The 25892-nt window shown below is 36.2% G+C and overlaps 1 protein-coding gene across 24 annotated transcripts in view; it reads right to left on the bottom strand.

Moving 5' to 3' along the window:
* Nucleotides 1-25892, bottom strand: part of KCNMA1 (potassium calcium-activated channel subfamily M alpha 1) — a 532608-nt gene that overhangs the window by 262771 nt on the left and 243945 nt on the right. The window lies entirely within an intron of this gene.

Genomic DNA, 25892 nt, shown 5'->3' with positions numbered 1-25892 from the left:
AGAGTCATAAGTTAACAGTGATGAAGCGAAACATTTATTCTTTTACACATACAAAAAAGACAAGGAAAATAAATCATGAACTAGTATTTTTATATTTCAGCTGTCATTTTCTTGAGAAAACAATACCTTCTTGAATCTCAAATTCTATATATTATCATAGAATGCTTTCTTGTATTGAAAAAGAGACACAAACAAGTTGCATCCCAGCTCAGAGAAACTCAGTATACAATTAGGTCCCAGATTCTAACCTCTGCTAAACTATATTCTTTCATTTCAAATGGCGACAATCCTACTGCACTATACTACACTATAGCTTTACCTACTACACTATAGCTTTATCATACCTGTGCTTCAGGACTGCAGTAAGTTTCTGCTCATTGGTAGGTAAACAAAGAGTGATGACAGATGAGACTGAATTTCCATTTATATGCATGGTTGTGAAATCCACAGGGTAATTGTAAGACTATGTAAAAAATATGTATTTACTCTGCAGTCCTGTCCACTGAGAATATAGTTAACTTTCAAACAGGTTAAAACAATAGCTTGATGCAGCAGGTCCTGATAAAATAAACAGATACCTCAGGCACCTTGCAGTCCCAATGTTTCCCCCCCTTTAAATCTGTTGAAGTTATTGAACCAATAATTTTGTTTGGTCTAGCATCCAGCCCTTATTAACAAGGTAGAACTTGCTTTTCTGGCTAGTGCATCAGAAGCTGGATTAATCACATCTCCATCTGTCTCTTTTTTTTTTTTCTGGACATAAAGCCAATACAATTGTCTGTTCTACTGGCTCCCAAAGATTCTCCAATATTGTGGGAATATTTAGCTTCACATTCTACCCAAAGTAGGTCTGCATCTACACAGGGGAGCACAACTGAAATTTCTGCATTCAAATTTTGGTTTGAGGAATCATGAAGTACACGATAGTTTGTGTACCCATTGCAACTTAGATTTCCAATACCTTACTCTAGGTTTCTGTCTCTTGAAGATTACCATCCACTGGGTAATCCGGAATCTGAAAACATGAACCCAATAAGCTATTTTTTATATCTTAGACTGCAATTCTTCTGGAAGAAATCAGAAAAGATTCCTGACTGCTGCACTGATAGGAAACAGATGGAAAATTATGTCTCCTGTAACTCATCTGATCTGCTGGTCTACAGAATCAAAACAAAATGTCCCATAGTCTTCTAGCAGGCATGTCTCAACTAGCTGCTTAGAAGTAATGTCCCTTAAAATAAACCCAGAGAACTGATTGCTCAGAATTGGGTACACCAGGGTACTAAGGGGACATGCAGCTCTTCAAACTGCCAGTTAAAATACTTCTTAGGTCAGAAGTGGCTAAAATTTAAGCCATTATCTAAACAACTTCATGTGTGAAACAAACTAGTGGTGTCATCCAGTTCTGACTGAGCAGGTTTATTAATCTGAATGAATACTATAACTAATGCATACTACCACCACTACTGCTACTTTCGCTGACAATCTCAGCTGTTCAAGCAACAAATGAGCACTGAAACAAAAATTTCTTCATTAAATACAGGCTTCAGACCTCTTTCTGAAGCTGTCATTTTAGGAAGGAGCCTGACAGTCATAGTGCAAGCAATACAAGGGAACATGTAATGTGTTAATTCTAAGAAGACTTACTGAATTACTGAGTTTAGGTCTAGATTCAGATTACAGTCTTTGCTAGATTGTCATTGGAGATAATACATATTTTCACTGAAATAGAGGTATGAATAGAGACAGACTGATACCCTAAATTTACCCCAACTAGAATCTAAGGGAGGAAAAAAGCATACATGTATGTGAACTATTGCCTTTTTTGTTAACCAGGCCATGGGGAGAAGCTTGCCTACTCTGTTTATTATTCCAGTGCATTTGGCACAATATTGCTATTGCTACACATCTATTATAACTCCTTTCTTTCTGGAAGGAAAGAATCTTTTAATTTATAATAACTTACTATTTGTTTAAGATTGAGAAATGTGAAGTCATATGCTAGCAGCTACACTGACTAAGCACTTAGTATCAAGTTAAAAATCAACACCAATCTGATTAAAGAGGGAGAAAAACATGGAATAGTTACTGTGTATCATTAAATTTAAAAAAAAAAAAAAAAAAAAATCCAGCCACAGAATTCAACAAAAGTGTACAAAGCCTTTTTGAGGCAGGAGTCAGAGAAGCTGCAGATAAAATCCGCTTAAAGAAAACTAAAAATGTTTTGCTCTCCACTGCTAGCAAGATGCTCCAGAAGAGCTTTGACTGCTCTGTTGCAGTCAAACTGCAATCAAATTTTATGCATCCATATTAAGGACAGAAAATTAAAACCCAAAACCAAACAAACACAACAACAACCAACAAAAAAACCCAAACCCAAACACCTAGTAATTTTAATAAGGGTGTAGCAACATAATAAAACTGCAGGAAGCTATAGGCATTGAGGAAAGACTCTCAGAATTAAGCCTTGACAACCGTAAAGGGGATCAGCACACCTTCCAGGACCGGACCTCTGTAACGAGTGACAGTGATAATCCAACTGGTGGCACTGTTTCTCCTGCAACTGCAGTGAACTAATGTCCTGGCGCTGTTGAAGAAACATGGGAAAATGGAAAGGCTGTTCACATTAGAGAGGAGGGCTACAGTTAGTAGAACCACAGTGAGTAATGTAAGTAAGGAATCTAGGGCAGGAACTGCAGTCTCTCCCTTACCCGGTAATGAACGTTCTGTGGAACACGAAACAGAACTCACTGACATTTCAAAGGCGAATTCTTCCTTATACAATATTGAACTATCCAACATCATTAATACAAAATACCAGAGAATTCAAGAGGTAAAGCAGGAAATAAAAAAGGAATAGCTGTCTATTGTTATAATCCTCTCAACATTAAGTATTAAAATAAGAAGTACACAGTGAAAAGAAAAAACTTTTGGAATCCTGTAACCCCTTACACTTCAGGTCACCAGAGTCCTTATTTTATTATTTGATGACAATCTGTTGTGTATTGATCTTCAGAAATGTCTGTCTGAAACTTTCACTATCCTAAGGTTAAATTTTCAAGCCTGCTGTACTGCTTAAAATATATTAAGTTATTAATTTTTAATATTTTTAGAATTTCACTTAATTTTAAGTTCTATATCCATACAGTAAATTCTGTTAATGCGGTACTCAGCTTTTTCATATGATGCTTTAAAAAAAAAAAAAAACCAAAAAAAAAACCCCAGCTCTATTAGCTTTTATATTTCAAATTACTTAAGGAGAATACAAATTATTTCTTGTGACCATAAAGCTGTATCTTCAAAGATCCACTAATTTTTGAACACTAATGTTTTCATTAGTCCGATGTCAATAGCCTGAGGTTTCAACCTACTTTGAATGAAAATGTACATAGTTTAAATATAAAAACCAAACTTCCTTTAACCATAAAAATGGAAATCAATTTTATTTTTTTCATAGACAAACAGAATTTACTTGTCTGAATTTATTAGGAATAAAAACCTACATTTCTAAGGATACACCATCTGCAAATTCCATTTCAGATGTAGGAATTACTTAATCCTTGTTTGGCAATTCCAGCATTAATTTTCAGACTCTAGGATATGTACCAGCATCTGTGCAATTATTGCAGTTTAACAAAAGTAAGACTTGAGCAAGTCTAGACCACAGAAGAGCCAAAATGGCTTACTTAAATTGATGTCTCATTAATTGATACCCTATATGCAAACAACAAAATTCAGAGAGCATTCCATGTAGGCAAAGCCATAAGTGGTAAGAAATTATGCACCACAGCTGATATAAACATCTGTGCAATTAATATCTCTTAGATTACTATAAATACAAATTAAGTAAATACTATTTACTATAACACAATATAGATTCTTGCTCTAAAAATCTGTTATCACTTTTTTTTTTTTTTTGGTAGCACTTCATTAAGATGTTTTTATTAATATTAACTTTGGACATATCACAGTGAACTAAAGCAGCTGCATGATGTTAATTATACAATTCATATTGGTTTGTCCAACAAAATGGTCTTCAGAACTTTGTAATTTGTCAAGAAAAATAAAATGTTATATATAGAGAGATATTTATAGCAATCGACAGCAAATTTCTGTTTACAGACTTTTTACCCACTATAATCTGATACCCTGGAGGAAGGCAGCAGTGAGGATCTCTAAAATCAATCAGCAGAAGCTAGTACCACGTTCTGGATGGAACTGTACACTGACTTTTCTCTGGGCTTAAACACATTGCCCTGCCTCCATTCCTTCTGCTTTTTACCGGGACCCTCCCAGGGCAATGTATAAATAACTAAAACAACAAAGGCAAAAGTACAAAATATCTACCATCTACTCTATGAGGTCATTGTACTTCAGTCAGGTTTGCAAGATCATATTTCTTACTAACGAAATGTTCTCTTAATATCTTCCAGAAAAACTGCATACAAGGCAGCTTCAACTATCTAACCATGCGCCAGTAGTTGTGAGCCACCTTGCAAGAGCAAACCAGGAAATGCCAGAAAATGGAGGTTGAAGTGGGTGAATAGAAGAAAGATAAAGTTATAAAGTAATAAAAAGACAAAATAAAATTCTATCCTGTTCCTACCAGCACTAAATAATAAAAAGTTCAAACAAGGATTCTAAGAAACTGGGAAATTTCCTGTTGTTTACCTTTTATTCACAAATATAAGGAAAGAGATTTACAAGTCAATATACTCCCTGTATCAGAGCCATGCTTGATGGAACATAATACTGTGAAGAAGAAGCAGTGATATATGCATTGGTTCTCATGCAAGTACAAAGTGAAAATTCTACAGTCAGCACCTGCTGTTGATGACAGGATACATGCTAACAGCTATGAATCTTAAGGGATGTGTCTGCTAGGTAGTGTGCTAGCTAGTAGATGTGTCTCAGTGCCTTACTGATCCTGCCATTTTGCATGCAGAAGAGGAGGCAGGTGGTGCAGGTGAAAAAGAAAAACAACAAACCAACCCCAAATCCACACTTCTACTCCTTCTTTCACACTTTGAATGTCAGCTAGGATTTAACATCCAATTCCATAGAAGGAACTAAGCATCTCCAAGCTAGACAGGGAGCAACTCCATCCTTCAGGGAAGTCAGAAAAGGTTCAAGAGCAACAGCTCTGAAGAGCCTTTACTAACACTTAGTTTTGAGCCTGAAGCAATTAAAGTAATAAATACAAGCTCTGAAACTTTGATAAAACTTCTCAGAAACACCGATTTGAAAATGTTTGCATGCAAGTTATTCCTTTTAAATTACATTTTATGCTTTTTTATTTTGTTTACCTTTATTACACAACAAGGATTTAACTAAAAAAGTTAATTAACTATAAAGCCAACAGTACCTAAATTAGTCATCAACACGCATTTAAAAGAATACTGAAAACTCTGGCAGCTTTATGAGGTTTTGCACTATATAAATTTTCCCCCTCAGCAAAGCTTGCATAGACTTATCATTTACCACGAAAAGTTGATCCAAAAGAGGAGGTGAAGGGGAGTGAGAAATTACTATTTGATAAACCACTAGGCAGTAAGGTCTCGGTGTAATTCTCTAGGAAAATGCATAGCAAGGATTTAATTTTTAAAATAAAAGTCAGTAGTAAAGTAGGTCAGCATAGCTCTCGATGATGATCATGAGCAAGAAGACTTGGTTATTATCCCTAGTTCTGCCACTCATATGGTATGTGACCTAAGCATATTACTTGACCTCTCCAGGCTTCCAATTCTCCCTCTTGCTTTCAACTGGCAAGGATACTGCATGTCAACTCATTAGGGCAACATCTGTCTTTCATTACAGGTGTTTGCAATGGATCTAGCACAGCTGAGACCTCTACTGCTGTCACAATAATAAAAAGCCTGAGAAAGACACTATGTAACATTGTCACACCACTCTCTATGAGAGCAAAGGGACTTTATTATTTATTAAAGCATTTTATTTAAATGGAAAGGCATCACTATCACTTTGTAAAATAAACTTCTTGTTTATCTTTCTGGAATTACATTTTTGGTCCCATTAAGCTACTACCCGTTATAGTATGGTTTTAATTTATTGCTGACACTAAAATTATATATTTATTGTAAATATATCTTAAAATACACAGTTCATATTTAATGCATCTCTTTTTACAGACTTCTGTAACAGTGATATGAAATATAGCAACAAAATTGCTGGGAGAGAAAACAGATACAGTAGATACAGAAGAGTTACCAAAAAGAGAAAAATTAGCCACATGTTCAGTTCCCACATATTGAACTTATGCATCAGAACAGTAACTTGAGTATTATCTGAAAGGTACAAGTAAAATGCATGGTGACAGCCTAAATCACTGTGAGCTTACCTAACTATTCATAAATGCAGTAAGCAATTAAGGTAACAGGTCACTGTGAGTAGATTACATGACATCTCTGAATAAAACCACACAAAACAGAATTAGGAAATTCCGCCTGTCTGCCATCAGCTGCACTTCATTTCTTATCCAGTGAAAAATCAACTTTCTCACATACACTTTAACAGACTACCTCTCATTTGAGCAGACTGTTTGAAATTAAGAAGAGTCATTCTTATTAAAGGGTTGCTGTGGAATCAAAATTTAGGAATTATTAAGAGTAAAACATCAGATTCAGAAATATGAAAAATCAAAGCAGGAAATAAACCAAAGAAAATTACTATCTTAATGTATTTTTGTTTGCCACACACATTCCCAATCCCATTTGAGGAAGAATTTTAAAACAGAAAATATCTTTTCTATGTCCTGTTCTGTGCATGTTTCTAATACTTGTTGATAGTTCAGCTTTATTTTCCTTTCTTTATACAAAGTGATTTTTTTCTGTCAACTTTCCACTGACATACCAACAATAAAATTAAAATTTCTGTTCAATCCATAAATTTGATAAGACTGAGATTTTCTAATTAGTGAAAAAATACAAGACAAAAAGACCCATCTGTTAACAGTGCTCTGTATCTTGAAGTTAATTAGGTTTGCTGGGAGAGTGCCTGACAATATGACCAATTAAAGTGTTTGCAACTTTTCCAATTCAGTATTTAATTTCATTAGTCAAAAAAATAGCAGCACTTTCTATCACAATGTGCCCCTTTCTAGAGCTAAATGCATAGCATTATATATATGTAAATATGTATGTATGTACATACATATAAACTGTTTGTTTGTTTTTCCCTCCAGCCTAATAGATCCTTCCTTCTGATTATCTAGCAGTCATCCAAATCACCTCCCATTAAGGTCAACAAAAAAAAATTCACCCTTTGTATATTGGTAAAAGCATATCACCCTGATTGCCAGTGGCTGCATGACTGGCTCTACAGTCACACTGAGCAGAGGAGTTACATTATGAACAGTTATCTAGAAAATATTCTTCCACTTATCAACGTTCTCATTTTCAAGTTCCTCACAGACTGACTGTAGATAAGGACCTACAAAAATACCAATTTAGGGAAATGAGTAACTGACCCATCGAATGATCAAATCAGGCTAACTGAAAAGAAAACTAGTTCAACCACAAAACCGCGCAAAGGCAAAAGAACCCAGCTCTAGAGCATGGTCTTCCTACCATAAGTAACACAGCAGGAGAGCAGCATCATAATGATGCTTGATTACGCACAGTCCGTCCCCAGTAGTAGGCTGGGGGAAAGCCTCTGCTTACTTGTCATGCCCTGAAATGCAGTAGTACATGGTAATATTTACTTTTTCTATGTCCCTATGTTTCAGTTGTGACAGAAGACTTTTTATCTCCAGATGAAGAATTGGAACCAAATAACTTCAGATGGAATCTTTGTTTTAATAATACCTCTGGATAAAGAAAGTGATCAAGATAAGCAAGGTGAAGAAGCAAGCACAGACTCTTGCACTTTCTGGTACAGTGACTACAGAAGAAAATCTCCACCTGTGCATGGAACATCTTGAAAAGAACAAAAGTGCAGTAAATTTTGGAAAGAATAAAAGAGACAAGACATTGCCCTAAAATCATAAAAAGAATCTGTGTAATTGGAAAATAATCTAACTACAGTGGTTCAACATCAGGGAAATTAATCACCTGAAACAAAGAGGAAATCAAATAAGGTGTATACCTGTAAAAAGTAATAATTTGCCAACAGTTAACCCACCCCTGTATCTGGAATACCACAATACAGAACTGAAAATTAGATTTAAAAAAAAGTAATATATATATATATATTAGCAAATACCATCTTTTTAAATTAAGCAATTTTCTATTTAAGTGGTATTTGTTTAAAACAAAAATAAACCCAAACCCAAGCAAACTAATTTCAGAGCTAATTTCACTCTTTAATTCAGTATACTGTACTCCTCACAGGTTCCCATCAGCAATCTGTTAATTGAACAACATAAGACCATCCCTTTAAGTGTTCAAGGCCAGGCTGGACGGGGCTTTGAGGAACCTGCTCTAGTGGAAGGTGTCCCTGCCCATTGCAGGGGGGTTGGAACGAGATGATCTTTAAGGTTCCTCTCAAACTATTCTATGATTCCATGATTCTGTAAGAGAACATCCAAGAAAATGTCAAGGAAAAAGTAAGATGCAAACCAAAGAATGGTGGTAAAAATTCCATAAAATAATAACATAATAAAGAAAATGCTGTGTCTTTTAAATGTTGAAATCAGAAATAGATTTCTGGAGATAAGGGTTCGGGGTAAAAAACACTATCAAGTGCTCTTAGGAACAAATAAAGTTGCAAATGTGGACCTTCTCAGAACTTAGGCCTGATCCTGCAATCCATAGTGTGTTGTTACAGTATTATACATAGAAACACTGCTCCTAAAGGAACTTCAACTTTATTACCATGTCATAAGAAATGACTAAAGGGAACAAAATTTCTTTGTGCATAGATCACTTCAAGGATTACATTTAATGAAATAATTTACCTTACACATTCAAATTAATGCTAGATCGTATGGGAGATAAAAGGAATCCTCACATTCATCAGTCATTTGGACATTAGTGTGTCATGCAACCTACACGAGAGACAGTCACATCAGTAAGTGTTGAAAGAGGAATTAGAATGGACTAATTAAAAGAGGTTACATCCTCTTGCTAAGGTTTTATGATTGAGTGGGTTGGGTAAATTAATTTACTCGGATTTGTTGTTACTATTCCTAAATTTTCAAATAGCAAAACTCCACAAACACAGAAAAAATTACCTCCTTTTTCACTTGTTTAGGTTCTGAGTCACAAGGACTCACACGTACAGCAAAGGGGGATGCAGCTGTGGAATTATTCCGTAAAAAAACGGAAAGCACCTGGCTTCAGTAAAACCTAGTGAAATTCCATTCAAGAAAAAGACTGAATGAAGAAGAAATGGTCAAATAACTCAGCATACAAAAAAGCATGAATTGCTTGTCAAGGAGTGTACTTTAAAACAGTATGAAAACAAGACACAGTCTTCAGAAGGGAAAAGAATCACTTCTAAATGCATCTGATTAACTGCAAGAACAGTTTTCTGGTGCACTACTCAACATTACAGCTCTCATCTTCCACTTAGCATTACCTAATGTGGTGGGTTTTTCTTAAATCTTTTGTAATATAAAGATAATTTCTGGAATTGTAATATTTTCGCTTCTGTTTCCAGAACAAAGGTAGAGTATAACAACTGCTGATACCTGCAAATGAATGAAGCCTTGTGTTCATTGCTCAAGTTCTACTATGTCTAGGAAAATCCATAGCTCTTTCACAGTCTTCTAAAGAGAGGTAGCCATCAACATGACTTTTTAACAGGGACTATACCTTCAGAGATTTGCATGAGGATTTGCAGGAGCGTGCTGTAGCTCAAGTCATATTGTCTACTCACTGATTAGGCAGATTACTGTCAACTACATCAGAAGCTTTCTTGTGGCAATTAAATAAAATATCAAACTCTGAACACTGGGGAGCAAAATCAATGTGAGGAAACCATACTAAATAGGAAGGAGAAAAACTATTGTTGATGGAGTTTAACAACACAGTATTTTTGAAAGTCACCTTTGTAAGCACGTTTTTCCTCCTTTTTCTCCGGCATTGTTTGTCCTTCAGTCATTTTGCCAAAATTGATAGCATTGACTGATAGCCACAGGAAAACATCTCTCATACCCATCTGCTTTGAAGACTGAAAAACTACTTTTTTGATCATTAGGAATAAATCTAAACTTACTTCATCACCCAGCTTTATATGAGAATTTGTGAAAACAAAAAGCTGCCTTAATGTACAAAATAAAACAAGAGAGAGAGCAAGTCTGAGCAGTGACTGTCAATTGTAGCACTAAGTTTTAGTTATTGTACAGACTTAAGATGTCTGATAATTTTATACAAGAGCATATACCTCAACTTATCTGAAAACAGAAAATAAACCAGCATAATATTTTTACAGGGTCTACTTTGAAACATAATTCTAATCAGAACTTTAATCTCCCATGGCAACGTAAATATAAACAATGTGAGCTCTTTTGGTTTTAGACAAATTTGAACTGAGAAGCCTGCCAATTAACTGACACAGTCATTAATCATAAGATATGGTATCTCTACATAATTAGATAATAAAGTTTAGCGATTTCACTGGAGCAGCTAAACCTAAAGCAAACAAATGTTCAGGGTTGTGGTGTTCTTGGTTTATGGGGAAGCATTCACCCATGGTAAGAAAGCCATTTTCATTGAGCTTTGAAGTAAATGGAACAAATGTCAATATTATGGTTTCTGCTCCTTCAAAAAACATGAGCATAAATTTTCCTTCTATCTTATGTAAAATCTGCAGAAGTATAGTTATATGCCTCTACAGGTGAAATCTTGATTCACAATTTGGTGCAAGGCTGCACTAGTACATGGAGGTTTCCTCACACCACTATTTCAGAGAAAGGCACGGAAGCACTGATCTCATCAATTATAGGCACTGGTGATTTCCATACTGTCATCATCAAGGAAATGCTGATGGTACGTTGTGAGTATTGTTAATCTGGAATTATGATGCAACATCACATACCAAATTATGAGAAAGTCACATGAGGTATGAAATGGAATCAATGATTTCCAACTATCACTAAAGACCAATTCAGAAAACAAATGATATAGCAAGCAGTGATGCAGACAATGATGTAGCAAGCAAAAGTAAAAAGTTATTTTTACACAACAAACCTTTACGTGTGAATATTTTCTGGTTTTTGAGGGATAAGAGAGCAGTTTCTCTGTAAGGATGCAAAGACTGATTTATTCAGCAAACTCCTTTCCTGCAGATGAGTTTTTGTGTGTTGCTATGTGGCTATAATTCTAAAACTGAAAGCTTTTTTATGAGCCTTTTTAATGTTGTTTAAAGATAAAATTATATAATCATATGATTAAAGGCTGGCAGAACCTACTTCCAGTGTATCTCTCTAATAGTCTTGTTTACTACCCTTGTTTTTAAAAAACATACAGCAATGACCACTAAATCTGGCCTTGAAACCAACTGTTACCTCAGGTGGCCTTTTCGCTTGCTAGGGATAACACTATGTCAGGTCCTTTAACTTTCACCCTCTGGTGGTGTGGCTTTTGTTGTTCTTTTTACATAACATGGAGAGTTTAATTTAAAGATAGCTTTTCACAGTCATCCCTTCTTCTGGGTCCACAGTCTTTGCATCTTTACCTGGCTTTGCCAGCTTATGGTATCTCCTAACAGCACCCTTATTCTCCTACAGATGCCATCTTAAGGGTGGAGACCTAAAAAACTGCCTGTCTTCATGCATGCTTTATACTGTCTCCTGTGAAGGTCTAGGACTGTAAGAGTACTGAGTTTCATTCATGAGTGGTCTTCTTCACAGACATAAAAAACAGAGGGTGGAGAATGAGGAACATACAACTTCAGCCTATGTTCTGTCTCATAACTGTCAGTTGGTAAAGAGTCTTTCCCTTTTTCTGAATGTTTGCTTCAGCCTGGCTATATTCTGAGGAGCTACAAGAGCATTTATTCTGAAAAATACCGAGACCCGAAATTGGACAAACCACCAGGTAATCACATACCTATCCTGACCAAAGAGCTCCATGTTCTTTATGTTAGTATGCAATTTTAGTTCACATTTTAAAATATCATGGGATGGGCAGAATTTTGAAGTACATACTGAGTTTTAAGGACTTTTAAGTGTTGCAAGACAAAAATTCTATCTTGCATGTACTACATAAAATCTAGCAGCAAACTTCATAAAAAACAAAGGGTTTTTCTCTGAATGAGTAGTGCAAAATCTGACTGAGATTCTGGCCAGGAAAATTATGCCACTGAAGTATAAATCTTCTTCTTTCTCTCTCTCTCTTTTTTTTTTTCTTAATGTGCTTTCCTTCCCTCCCTCCTGAAACATTATTTACAATTGATCTCTTATACAGATTCAGCCCTATGTCGCTTTATTCAAAAAATGTTTTATTTTAAAATAGGTCACCTTTCTAGAATCTATTCTAGAGCAGAAAATTTGAAAGCCAAATGTGGGGAAATTACCTCTTTAACACGTTTTTTAGCTGTAACAACAGTTTAGTCTGGGAAGAGAAGTTTCTCTCTCCCAGCTGCAGGCCCAGCTCCTTTCCTCCACTGCGCTGTACCACCAGACCCACTTCCTTGATGCTCAGCCTCCCCTAAAGACACTGCTGTGCTCTTTTGGTGAACAGTGGAGGAAAATGTGGCAGGTGAAAGAAAAGGAGCACCAGTGGTGGGTGGGCTATTTGTTTTTGTATAAAACCAAAATCCCATCAATCCCTGGGCTCTTCCAATGACCTCCCTCCTCCACTGAACCAACTCGCTGTATCTACACCACCCTTGCACAAGACCAAAAAATGGAGAAAAAAACAAAACAAAACAAAAAAACAAACAAGAAGATAATCAAATGTAGTCCAATAACACTTAAAAAATGTTTATACCAAATCTGCAAATGAGAAATATTTATAGTCTGGAGATGACACTGCACAAGAACAAACACTATCAAGTCCTAATACTAACAATTTATTTTCTGAACACCTTGGCTGACATGCTTTGTCTCTGACTCCCAGACAGAGGTAGAAGAAAGAGCTTTCAGCATTCACAGTTTCAAACATTAAACTAAAATTTCTTTTGTTAACTGTCTAAAACCTCAGAATGCCTCTCTGATCAAAACAATCTTACAACAAAGACCTGTGTAAAAGCATGCCAAGGCAACTGAACACTGCTGACTCAGAAAGGAAGTCCACCTACTGATTCATTAACATGACTGCCAGCAGCACTGATGTAGTCCTTGGAGATCTCTTGTTCAAGCAGTTTCTCAATTCACAGTTTGGTTTCTTACCGTGGATCCAGGTATATTCAACACCAGAAAAACCAGACATCCACATCTACTTACATACCTGATTTTAAAACTGCATCTTTTTCTTAACTACAAGAGCCATAGTAGGATGTCACTTATAACAAGAACACGCTGCAGGGCTGTTCCATGATGTAAAACACAGCCAGGAGGACAGAATGGGTGACACAGAGTTCCCACTGACAAGGCAACCCTGAGACAGGCACTTTGCCACTGACAATGGAGTTATAAACTGCACATTAACAGAGCAAGCTATCTTATTTTTGTTCCAGTTCCTTGGTGGATTAGAAGTAAATGTCCACTGTACTGAATACACACAGCACCTGTTTAGATTGTGTTGACTTTGACTGCTTTATATGTGTTCCCAGAACAAAGCCCTTTGTGTGACTCAACAGAACTTAAGCACAGTCCCTTGGAGGTAATTAATTATATGAAAAAATAAAATACCGAACTAAACTAGTTGAATATCAGCTTATTACTAATTTAAACTTATGAAACGTTTTTTATGGGAAAAGTAAAACAACAATTAAATAGATGCATAAAGATAACATAGGCAAACCCCATCTTCCTCTCCTTATCCAAAAAGAAGGCTGCAAAAAATCAAGACCTCCGATGCCCTTCAAAAATGTAACATTTTATAAGAATCATACACTTCTAAAGCAAAGACTTTCTTGTATAGAAATATAACAGGCATCAGATAAAAATTTCCTCCCAATTGCCCCAGAATTCTAAATTTATATCTAAACCTTCATTTAACAGTGTAACAATTTTAATTTCTCATTAAAGGTTTTTTGATTCCCTGCAAACAATAGGAGTCGGTATATTCACTTATGTTCAGTTCATGTTTTGAAAAGGTTTCTTCAAGACCATAGAGGCTATAAACTTACTGTGTTAAAACTAGAGTTTGGGGAGAGCATTCTGATACCCAGGAAAGAAACTAAAATTGACAGTGCCCATTTCAAAAAGGAGCTTTTTTCTTTTGGAATTTTATTTAAAAATTCCTGCATTTTTTTCTTCCTGCAATACAAGAGGTACTGCGTGATCAAAGCTCAAATCCATTTAAAATTATAAAATTCTCAGTCTGTTAGTTTGAAAAAACTACTTTTTTATATTAAGGTGCCAAGATTCTTGAAGGAGCTCTTCTAGCAGTTGTAAAAGCAGATGAGTGTGCCTAAGTTACTGTGTTTGAGAAAGCCATAAATTCTTCATAAACAAAGATATCTTGGAGCTACTGCATTTACATCTCCTTTCAACAAAAGGATTAAATGCAGATTAGGAGCATTTAAACTAAATTCTTATCAAGAGGTTTGATGAACTTGCAGAAACATTTCCCTCCTCCATAAACTCCTAGGAACACTACAGCTGACCAATATCATCATAACTATGTTCAGTAAAATAAGTATAATTATTAAAGAAAAACAAACAAATTAAACTAATCTCTTACGTGTTACTTGCAGTCCACTCTTGACAGTACCACTTACTGGTAGTTTATTATGAGTCTTGCTAAACTGTATCAGTTTTGTCTGTCATTTCAGTTTATGTTTCTCTGTCCAGAGACATGATAACATAAACATCTTAGAGTTCATAAAAAAAAAAAAAACAAAAACAAACTAAAAACCAAAACCCAACCATCACCACAATTTTTTACAGCCCATCTAGTTATAAATCAGAAGGTAATAAAATTTAACCACAGTAAATCATTTTAATGGTTGAAATACATGAGTTTAATGTGGAGAATCCTCACTGTTTTAAAAATGTATTATTTTGAGGATAATTTGAATATAGACTTAGGCCTGGAAAATGCTTTGGAATCTGTGTTATTCACAATATTGTTTATTACACGTTAAAAAGATCGTGAACTGGAACATCATCACCTGCTTTTACAGGATTGTTTAGTCTTCATAGTGCAGTCTATTCAATAATTTTAAAACAAAGCAGACATTTTAAAACTATAAAATCCTCTGGAAAAATTACCACATTCAAAATTTACCACCAGATGAACTGTGTGCTAAATTTATAGCAACATCTACATCCTCCCACCACAGTAAATTATTGGCAAATGGCTGCAGTTTTTTGCAACACTTGAATAAAGAATAACAATATATACTGTAATAATAAGGTACAATGAAATTTAGGATATCTAAAACCTAACAATAATGTCAAACTCTTCACGATAAAAACAATTGTCAAAATATATTGCTTCACATGATCCATATCTTTCTAAAGAGGTCAATGACCCAAAAAATGAGAAGAATAAGCACAAAGATATGTCAGGTTGCAGTGCTAAATTTGTACTTCTCATAAATACCAAAAAATGAAGAATGCTTTAATACATATGAATGTATATGATGACTGTATATGATCAACTGGTCCTCCTGGAAATTTTCAGACGAAAGAGGTTGTTTTGCTGATTAAGGATACCAATTAAACCCAGACACCAGAGTGAAAAGAGTAGGCATATTTTACTGGTGATAACCAAATAATGTAACAGTGTAATACAGAAAACATGCAGTAAGAAAAAGCAGAATAGTGCACTTAAAGCAGCAAACGGGAAAATAAGGGTAATGCCTTAAATCATTACTACACGAAAGAGAGAGAATGGAGATGAAGAAAAATACATCACCACTTGCATATATTATCATCATCCAGATCTGCAGTGGCTGGGCAGCCCCGGTTACAGCGAGGGTTTGGAGAGCCTGTCCCGGCAAGGGGGAAATCCTACACGGTGCGTCCACCCATAGGTGAGGCTGCCAAAGTCGCGGTGAGTGGGCCCAGCCCTATATACCAGAGATCGACAGGCCAGAATAGCTGGCACCTTTGTTTTGAGCAGAAAATTTCTGGTTTCATTCTCCTGTTGGATTCCACCCAAAGCCTGGACAGGGCTCGGGGTGGGGGGGAGACCAAGGGAGTTTCTAACAAGGAAGATTCTAACAAGTTTCTAACAAGTTGTTTCTAACTACTTGAATTCTCAGCCTTGAACAAGGCTAAACAAGGGAAGGTGGATACATTCTCTCCTCACTACTGATTATATTTTGTCTAAGCTGCATTCTTTCACTAGTGAGTTTACATACTTTGTTAACAATTACATGCTAAGTTAGCAGCTTCAGCTTGGGGCCTGTTGTGCAGGCTTCAGTACTTCAATGCTTTAGCACTTTTTACCTCAGCATAAGAGAGTTGTTATAACTTAGTACAATACCTACTAGCACAATGGTTTCACTTATAAAATATACAGGATTCATCTACAGGTCAACTCTAGCTTGGGCCAGTTGTCCAAGCCTTAGCACTTCAGAGGTTTGTTTATGTTAAAAAGAATTATATTTCAAGAAAAAAAAAAATCAATTAAGACTTCAGGGGAAGCATACATATAGAGATAAGAATTTCATCAGAGATGCAAAGTCCATCTGTTTCAGAACAGCCAATGGTCAGTGGGAAGCGTATTTACCTAAGATGCATGAGACTTTTGCTATTGTTGTTTAAATCAGATTAGGGTGTTAAATCTCAGTCTTCGAACATGAGAACCTCCACTGCATCTCTCTCAGTTCTGCTCATCTGAGATGTTCTATTTTGTGTAAATAATTAAATATCCTTTGGACAAGGAACATGCCACATCTCCCACAAGCAAGTTAAATGTTATAATTAGTCTGCTCCTAAGAGTTCTTCTTACAGTCTCCTATCTCAGTCACTCTCCTCTCTCAGTCTCTCCTTTTAATCTTGAATTATTATTTTCAAGTGATATCGTTTATCACAAAGCATATTGAAAATTTTGCAGAACTGGTCAACTCTTTACTACAGACATTCTAGCTTCTTACCTTTTTGGTTGTTGGGTTGGGGTTTTTTTGCTCCACAGACAACATTTAGCTTAGGACATTTTTTACTTATTTACTGCTTAGAGTTACTATGAAACTGATCTGTGGAGAGATACATCCCTAGGGACAGTGCAAAGGTAACTTCTTACAATTAGTCTATTATTAGATAGGGGGAGTTGCATAATTCAGGTGTAAACATCAGTAGGGACTGCTGTGAATTTCACGTGTTACAGTCTTGTGCAAGATATGAGTTTTATCAAGTCATTTACACCTTTGGTCAAAAATGTCTGAACATATTTAGTATACCTGCTTTAAGGACTCAAGATGCATTAAAAGACAGTTCTGTTTCAGGGAAGCTAATGCTGAGCCTTAGGTGTCCTGACTTTAAGGCCACATTCTGGATTTCAAACCACCTCTATCCACATGTATGAAAGGAAAGATTATGTTTTGCTTCTCTGATAAATTTCTGAACTAACATTACTAGTTTGTTTAAATTCAGTTTTCAAATATATGTGAATGTATACCTACTTTACTCTTTCATAAATGTAGATCTTTATGCAATCTCTTATTTTGATGAAGTTAGATAACAACCAGCAAAGAGTAATTTGTGGTCACTATGTAAAAGATGACAGGAAGAAACAGTTATTTTCTTTTTTTAAAGTTGCCAGTTCTGCTCATTTATCTGGTTTTGGCAATGAACCATACTAAATTCTGCCAAGGAAAATATAAGCCCTGACATTGTGCTGAAGCTAGCAAATTATGTAGGACTTTATTTCATGAAAGGAAATTGCAACAAAACTGCCAAAAACCAACAGTGATCCATTTACCCATCAAAAGACAGTCAGTTTAAGCCCAGCTCAATTTACTGTGCAACAAATTGAGGAGTCTAATGCCTTCAGCATTAAGCTTTGATAAGTAGTTGTCCATTTTAATTAGATTTGTGCAAACTGTGTTATTTGGCTGGTTACAGGGTTTGAATTTTTGTGTTTTCTTTACACAATCAAATTTATTTTATGATGTATCTCTACCAACAAAAGAGATTTATTAAGTAAATCAAATCGCTTGAGACAAAATTCTTGGAGTGTCAAATTTGACATTAAATTTTATAATCCAAAGAATAGCACAGTACCTTCACCACTCAATAACCTCCTTTTCTGACACTTCAATAGAGTTTCTACAAGGAAAGAGAAGGGGGGGGGGGAAAAAAAAAAAAAAAAAAAAGCAGTTTCACACCACAGAAAATCAAAATTAAAGGGGAAAAAAGGGGCCTGTAGTGATGGGACAAAGCATAAGTTTTAAACTGAAAGAGGGTAGATGTAGATTAGATATAAGGAAGAAATCCCTTACTGTGAGGGTGGTGAGACACTGGAACAAGCTGCCCAAAGAACTTGTGGCTGCCACCTCCCTGGCAGTGTTCAAGGCCAGGCAGGATGGAGCTTTGAGCAACCTGGTCCAGTGGAAGGTGTTCCTGCCCATGGCAGGGGGGTTGGAACTACATGAACTTAAAAGTTTCCTTCCAACACAAACCATCCTGTGAGTCTACGATTCTAAATGTTCATTATCTTCCATTAGTTATAAAGCCACAGTAATTTAAAAAAAAAAGCTTTACTATTCCAGTTAGCTACTAAATCTGTCCCAAGAACCAAGATAAAAGCACAGCAAGCAGAGGTCTAAAATCAGTCATTTTATCATAATAACTTTAAATCATTTTAATTTGGTCTTGTTTTGGGTTTGTTTTGGTTTTTTTTTTTTTTTTAATTCTTCTTCAAGGACAGTGAGTATGCCTTTTTATGGAGAAGTAAGAGCACATGAAAATTTACTCCTCTGTCCTTTATCTTTATCCAGCCAACTGCTGATCCTCAGCTTCAGCGGAATCTAGATTTCTCAGTTTCACTGTACAGCATTACTGATGGCAAAGATTTTTTCAGAATGCAATAAATCACATTAATAACTAATACATTCTAAATAGATGAAGTAAATAATATGGTATTAAAATAAGCAAAGGAAAATAAAGGCTGACTATCAGCTAAACAATAAGTTCTATTGATCTGCACATAGAATCTAAAGTGAATCGATGCTACTCCCATTATAAGTACCTTCAGCTTGAAACAAACTAATTTTTGCTTATGTAAACCAGATACTTGCAGTCTAAATACTTTAGAGAAGTTCTATCAGAGAGTCAAAGAACATGTATGTGTGGGAGTAGCAACATGATTAGCTAGCGCACGACTGAGACCTGGCTAACAAAAGTTTTCCTTCAATGGCCCAACAAATTAAAGGTACACCAAACTATTGGTTGTTAATTCATGTGTCCCCCAGTAGCACCAGATTTTACACAGAACTCATGCTTTCTATTATATGTGGTTTTGGTTTTCATTTAATTCATGAAAATAGTGTGGACATTTTTACCTAGGAAGTATATTTAATAAACTATAAGCTGCATTTTAATATATATATATATATATACACAAATAAAATTGGCTCAACAAAGTATCTTAAAATAACATGTTATGGCTAGCAATATGCCACAGTAATAGAAAGGTAGACTAGAACAACCAAACTCTCTGTCTCTCTGGTGCTATAAAGGCCAGATGTTTAAGGTCAGTAACAAATTCAGTTTAGGTTTTTTAAAAGGAAGCAGGACCTCCATATTAATCATTTCCCATTTCAACAATCCTGACACTACAAAAATGCTTGGCAAAGTTAGTATCTGAGCTCCAGTCTTTAACAGCAATGATTCAGTTATAGGATTTTCTCATTTTGTATTGAAGCTTTTAAACACTGTGGCCAGATCAATGTCCATAGATTTGATGCTCACTCGGTATTCTGATACATGCACAAACTAGAAAAGAAGAACGCACATTACACAAGTGCATTACTATCCCTTTGTCACAGGAAAAAAACGAGAAGTTATTACTCTGTGATGCCAAAGTGTTTTAAGTATATGAATAGCATTTTCTCATGTTGACATAGACTGAAAGTACCAGAATTTCATAATCTTAGTTTTGTTTATTCTGTATTTGTTCATGACCTCAAAATATTGCCTCTAGCAGACTGATAAAAAGCTCAGGCCTTCATATTTTTTACAATGATAGAAAACATTTTAATGGACAAAAGCTCTTGCCTTCAACTAAAGCAAATGAAGCTGCTTGACTGTGATGCAGAATTCAAAGGAGAATCTGAAATACGGCTTTCAAGAATGCTCTGATACAGTAGTGGAAAACACAATCATTCAGGGAATTTTCAGATTCCCAAGCTAAGATTCTACATGCCAGTTTAGGATCTAGATGGCTATAAAACTGTATTGGGCTTGTGTGGCAAGGTTTTGGTAGCAGGGAGCGGAGAGAACTACAGGGGTGGCTTCTGTGAAGAACTGCTAGAAGTGTCACCAATGTCTGATAGAGCTGCTGGCCAAGGTTGAGCTCATCAGCAGCAGTGGTAGTGCCTCTGTGATAACATATTGAAGGGAGAAAAACTGCTGCACAACTGCAGCCAGGAAAGAGCAGTGAGAATATGTGAAAGAAACAACTCTTCAGACACCAAGGCCAGCGAAGAAGGAGGGGAGGAGGTGCTCCAGTCGCCAGAACAGATATTCCCCTGCAGCCCATGGTGAAGACCATGGTGAAAGAGGTTCTCCATCTGCAGCCCATGGAGGTTAGTGGTGGAGCAGATATCCACCTGCAGCCCATGATGGACCCCACAATGGAGCACGTGGATGTGCCTGAAGGAGTCTGTGACTAAGTGGGAAGCCCATGCTGGAGCAGGCTCCTGGCAGGATCTGTGAATCTATGGGGGACCCATGCTGGAGCAGTTCATGAAGAACTGCGGCCTGTAGGAAGGACTCACATTGGATAAGTTTGTGAAGGGCTGTGTCCCATGGGAGGGACCCCTATGCTGGAGCAGGGTAAGAGTATGAGGAGTCCTTTCCCTGAGGAATGAGGAGCAGCAGAAAGAACAGGTGATGAACTGACTGCAACCTCCATTCACTGTCCCCCTGCACCACTGGAGGGTAAGAGGTAGAACAAACTGGGAGCAAAGTTGAGTCCTGGAAGAAGGAAGGGGTGGGGAGAAGGTGTTTTAAAATTTAGTTTTTATTTCTCATTACCCTACTCTGATTTGATTGGCAATAAATTAAATTGATTTCCCTAAGTCAAGTCTGTTTTGCCCGTGATGGTAATTACTAAGTGATCTCCCTGTCCTTACCTCAACCTATAAGCCTTTCATTGTATTTTCTCTCTCCTGTCCAGTTGAGGATGGGGAGTAATAGAGCAGCTTGGTGGCCTCCTGCCATCCAGCCAAGGTCAACCCACCACAAAAACATGGAACAAGTCCATTCCCTAGCATTTACCTCCACTTCTGTGAGATGGTGATCTTCCAGTATCTAAATCTCCGAGTTCTTGAAGATGCTTTCTTGTATTTTAATTCTAGATGTCTTTCTCTAGCACAAGGCAGAACATTCTCTCTAATGTATTATTCAGTTCTCCATAAATAAAAATTCTGTTTAAACATTATAGGTACTAGAGGTTCAGTATCACAAGAAACTGCAGTTTTGAAGCTAAATTTCTAACTGCATAGTTGGGTGGCCCTAATGGAACGAGATAGATTTCTCTGTGCTTTAGATCCACTGCCTTCTTTGTGGCACAGGAGGAAGGCTGTGTCTGGGGAAGGGCAGGAAGCAAAGCACAGTCAGAGCTAAACAAAAAGTTATGGAATATACCCAGTGTATACATTAATTTCTATTTAGCTTTAAAATCCCACACCTCTTTAGATTTTTCTATTTATAGCATGCACATTTTCTTCACACTATTTCTTTCACACCATGTGGGCTGACACAGTTGAAAAGTAGGCCATGAATAGGGCACTTCAAAAATTGTTCTGGCACTTTGTTTAAAAAGCCAGGTTGTTCTCTGCTGATCCTCGTGCAGCAAGATGTGTTTTGAATCTGTGACCTATTACATTTGAACTTCCTGCTGAAAGACCACAATTAACCTAGATTGTGTGAAAACTGAACTTGTCTTAAAAATGTAAAAGTGTTTTCAAAAAAGATTAGCTTTATGCTTATTTCGAATTTCTCTGCCCATTGTATGTTTGGCTAAAATTCACTTCAATTTCAATTTCCACTTCAAGTAATGAACTTGAGAGAACCTGGATTACCTTTTTCCCGTACCAAATCAAACTGCAGTTTGAACCAACAATTCACACTCATCCAGCTTCACTATCCCATTTTTCAGTGGTATGACAACTTCAAGATCTTTAATTTTAATGATCAACAGTCAGCTTTTTAATGTCACTGCAATAAAGTTGCATTCGCCATGAGCTTGAGAGCTCCTTTAGTTGCAATGTCACAGACTCTAGTTTACAATACATCCATGTGTATTTTAATACACCATATTAAAGCAACTTGCCACTCATTACCAATCAATCAAAAGTGAATTTAACCAAATCCCTTCTTTTTTTTCAGTTAAATTATACTGCGTGTTTTCACTGATATTTTTGTATGATTTCTTGGAGCTACAATTTGGTGAAGCCTGTAAAGATGAGTGCTATGACAATAATAAATATAAAACAGACACAGACAAAAAGTTTCAAGTTTGGATGCTGAAGACGATGGAAAGTGTGTATGTTCAGCAGTGTCAAAATGAGACACTCGTTCTGATATCTTAACAGATTAATCTCCCAAATATCTAAAAATCTGGTTCACACAAACAGAGAGCAAAAAATAACATTCAACAGCACTTAAAACACTTGAAAAAATGAATGAAAAAATGTTAGTATTTATATGCTATTTTTTCCACTTAGGATTAAAGACAGACAGACTTGCTGGTATCACTCAGTTCAGGAAGCTTATTTACACCATGGTTAAAGGTAAATCTTACATCATAAAGTATTGTCATTTTGCATTCAACAACTGGATAAACTGGTTTTGTCCAGTATTTTTTTTCTTCAAAAAATACAAATTTGGTGTAACCAAAGTTATGAACATTGTATATATTTTTCTTCACTATTTGGAGTAGAAAATAATCAGTCTTTTATTTCAGAAACTATGGTATTCTAATAGATAAATGTTACTCTACAAGTAAGAAAATTATTTATTGCTTTGTGCAAAATCTAAAATAGTATCAAATGCAACTTTAATTGCATCAACTTGTCAGATGGCACAAAAATAACCTGGCCTGTTATCTATTTCCATCAGTCTAATTATTCTTTTACAGCCTCTACTTTGTTTCAAAATGCAGCTGCTTCTACTGTTAAAGTATTATCCGTTTGGAAATATATCTTCCTCTCAAGGGCCTTGCTGATTTACCAACTAGCAACAACTTACTTCCTCGGTGAGTTTCTAGTTTGCAAAGGTACTCATTAAAATTCACATTTTTAAGTGTTTACTGCTTTGTTCCCAAAGCAAACACTGGAAAGTGCTGTTGGGGGAAGAAAAATAAATAAACCTTCCAAAGAATGTTATGAATAAGTAACAAAACAGAAAGTACATTATCAGGTTTGGCTCACTGTTCTTAGCTCCAATATGGTGTCACGGCATAACAAGGCAATTAATGTATAATGCATTAGTAGTAAAAGGATCACTTTCCATTATGTGAATGAAACCATATCTACATTCTGTCCCAGTGTATGCCTTTTTATGAACTCCGCACAGGGGCAAAGAGAAACTAATTTTGTTTGATTTTGTGATGTTTGGAGTGACACTGAAGTTTCAATTCCTATGAGAGATCTGACTTGAATGAATAGCCAACTGTATCTTTGTTGTAATGTAATGCCCCTATCAAGCAGTATCTTAAACATACACTAGCAAGTGTTTTCTAAACCTTTATGAAATCTAAAAACCAAAAATATTTACTGAATTTTACCCCATATCAACAAAATTCACTTTTAGCAACTTTCTTGTCATCTAAATTACATTCCATGAGCTAGAAAGAAGAGGCAGCCCATTCTCTATTGTCTGTTCCATTTATATTTTTTCTATCAGATTCTGTTTGCCTTTCTTTTATTGCCTTACATTCTCTCAGTTTTTCCACAGACATTTTTTTCTTCCTGAAAGATGTTCTTCAGACTTTTAGGTAAGAAAGTTCTGTGCTCTGTGTATATAGATCACCTTAAATAGGTATGTCTGGGCTGTGTGGCATGACTAGGGACAGAATCTGAATTTGACAGTGTGGAGTTGTCACCTGGCTCTCTGCTTCCCCACTGACTGTTAACTGGCCATAACTGCTTGTGGCAAACGTGTTTGTTCTGCCTTTCACAACAGAGCTTCCACACAGGAAACACCTCCCACCCACAGTAATTATGTGGGTAGATACACTTATCTGGTCAGTGACGGCACACAGATATATACTAGCCCTGGACTGAGAAGTGGTACACATGCATGTACATGCATGGCTATCTGGAGCATAGGCATGGCTAAACCAAGTCTGCACTGCTGTGGCCCACAGGGCTAGGAGAAACAGAGTCAGGAAAGCAGGACCTGAATGCATGAACATAGTGACATAAGGCAAGGAAGGAAGGAAATCCAGGTGCAATTTGGGTGGAAGAGTAGTTTTAGGGTCCTAACTTAAGGATGTGGAGATGTGCAATATGATGATGAGGAAAATAGGTGAATTCCCTAGTAGTTTGTGGGAGAAGGGTTTGGATAAGAGAATAAGATGTTCCCTGCAAATGACATTTGATAACCCTTATTTCAAATTATTCTGAAATTCAGGAAGTCAAGCTGCCAAGTCTTCTGCTCTTCAGCCATCACTGGCTACACTAAAATGACCTTCTCAGGTGAACTGCTTCTTTATCATCTGTTACAATGCTTCCCAATAAAATTTCATAGCAGAGAGTCTGCAAAAACAATGACAAAAGCCCAAGGAAGCAAATAAGCTACAACTGCGTAGAATCACTAATACATGGGATGGGCAAGTGGAATGATAGGTATCTGGAATAGGACATATCACACTAGGGTTTGAGACCCGAATGCAGTTATGGACCCTTAAAGCATTTGGATTACCACAGATACATCCTGACCTCAGAACAATAAAAAAACTTCGGCTTTTCATAAACAGCTTGTCAACAGCTGACAGCCTACTCAAAAAACACTATTTACAAAAATCTCAGCGCAGTCTCTTCTAGTTCCTAATACAAATGATCTAAGCACTACTCAGTTTCAGTCTCTGTGCAGGGCTGTCTGAATATATAGGACTTCTTATTCCACTATTATTCAAAATACCAGAGGATAAGGATTATTTTATTGAACATACTCAAGACACAAAATAAACTTTAAATCAAAGAAGTTTCCATTAACTTTAAAAAAGGTAAAACAGGCTGCAAGTGCTTGATTTGCAAGGTATTAAAGCCCAAACTAGTTTAAGACTCGAGACAAAATTGTGTTTTGAATTTTAACCAATCTGTTTATCATGTGCTCTACTCTTTAAAGGACAGATATATTCTTTTGTACAGGCTCTCAGTCTTCACAAAACCCTGGGGGAAGTTTATTACTAATAAAGCCTGGTACTTGGTATGTGCTAATATTTGGGTGTACCTGGTAGAATAGCTCTGAAAAGTTTTTCCCACAAAATAATTTGTTAGCCTTAGCAAGAACAAAGTAACTTCAAGATAGGTATCAAGAATGCATTCCCTTCCATTTCCAGCAAACATCCCACTCTGGAAGATTTTGATATCTACGTGTCCTGACAGACAGCAAAGTGTCACCTGAATTTGCAAATATAACAGTGTCAAATAGACATGGTGATAGATACAGCATCTCATCTTCTATTTAGAGCAGGCTA

Source organism: Athene noctua, chromosome 5 (assembly GCF_965140245.1).
Source record: "Athene noctua chromosome 5, bAthNoc1.hap1.1, whole genome shotgun sequence".
Lineage (NCBI taxonomy): Eukaryota > Metazoa > Chordata > Aves > Strigiformes > Strigidae > Athene > Athene noctua.
The sequence above is the reverse complement of the archived record's forward strand: the minus strand, read 5'-3'. Positions and strand labels throughout refer to the sequence as shown.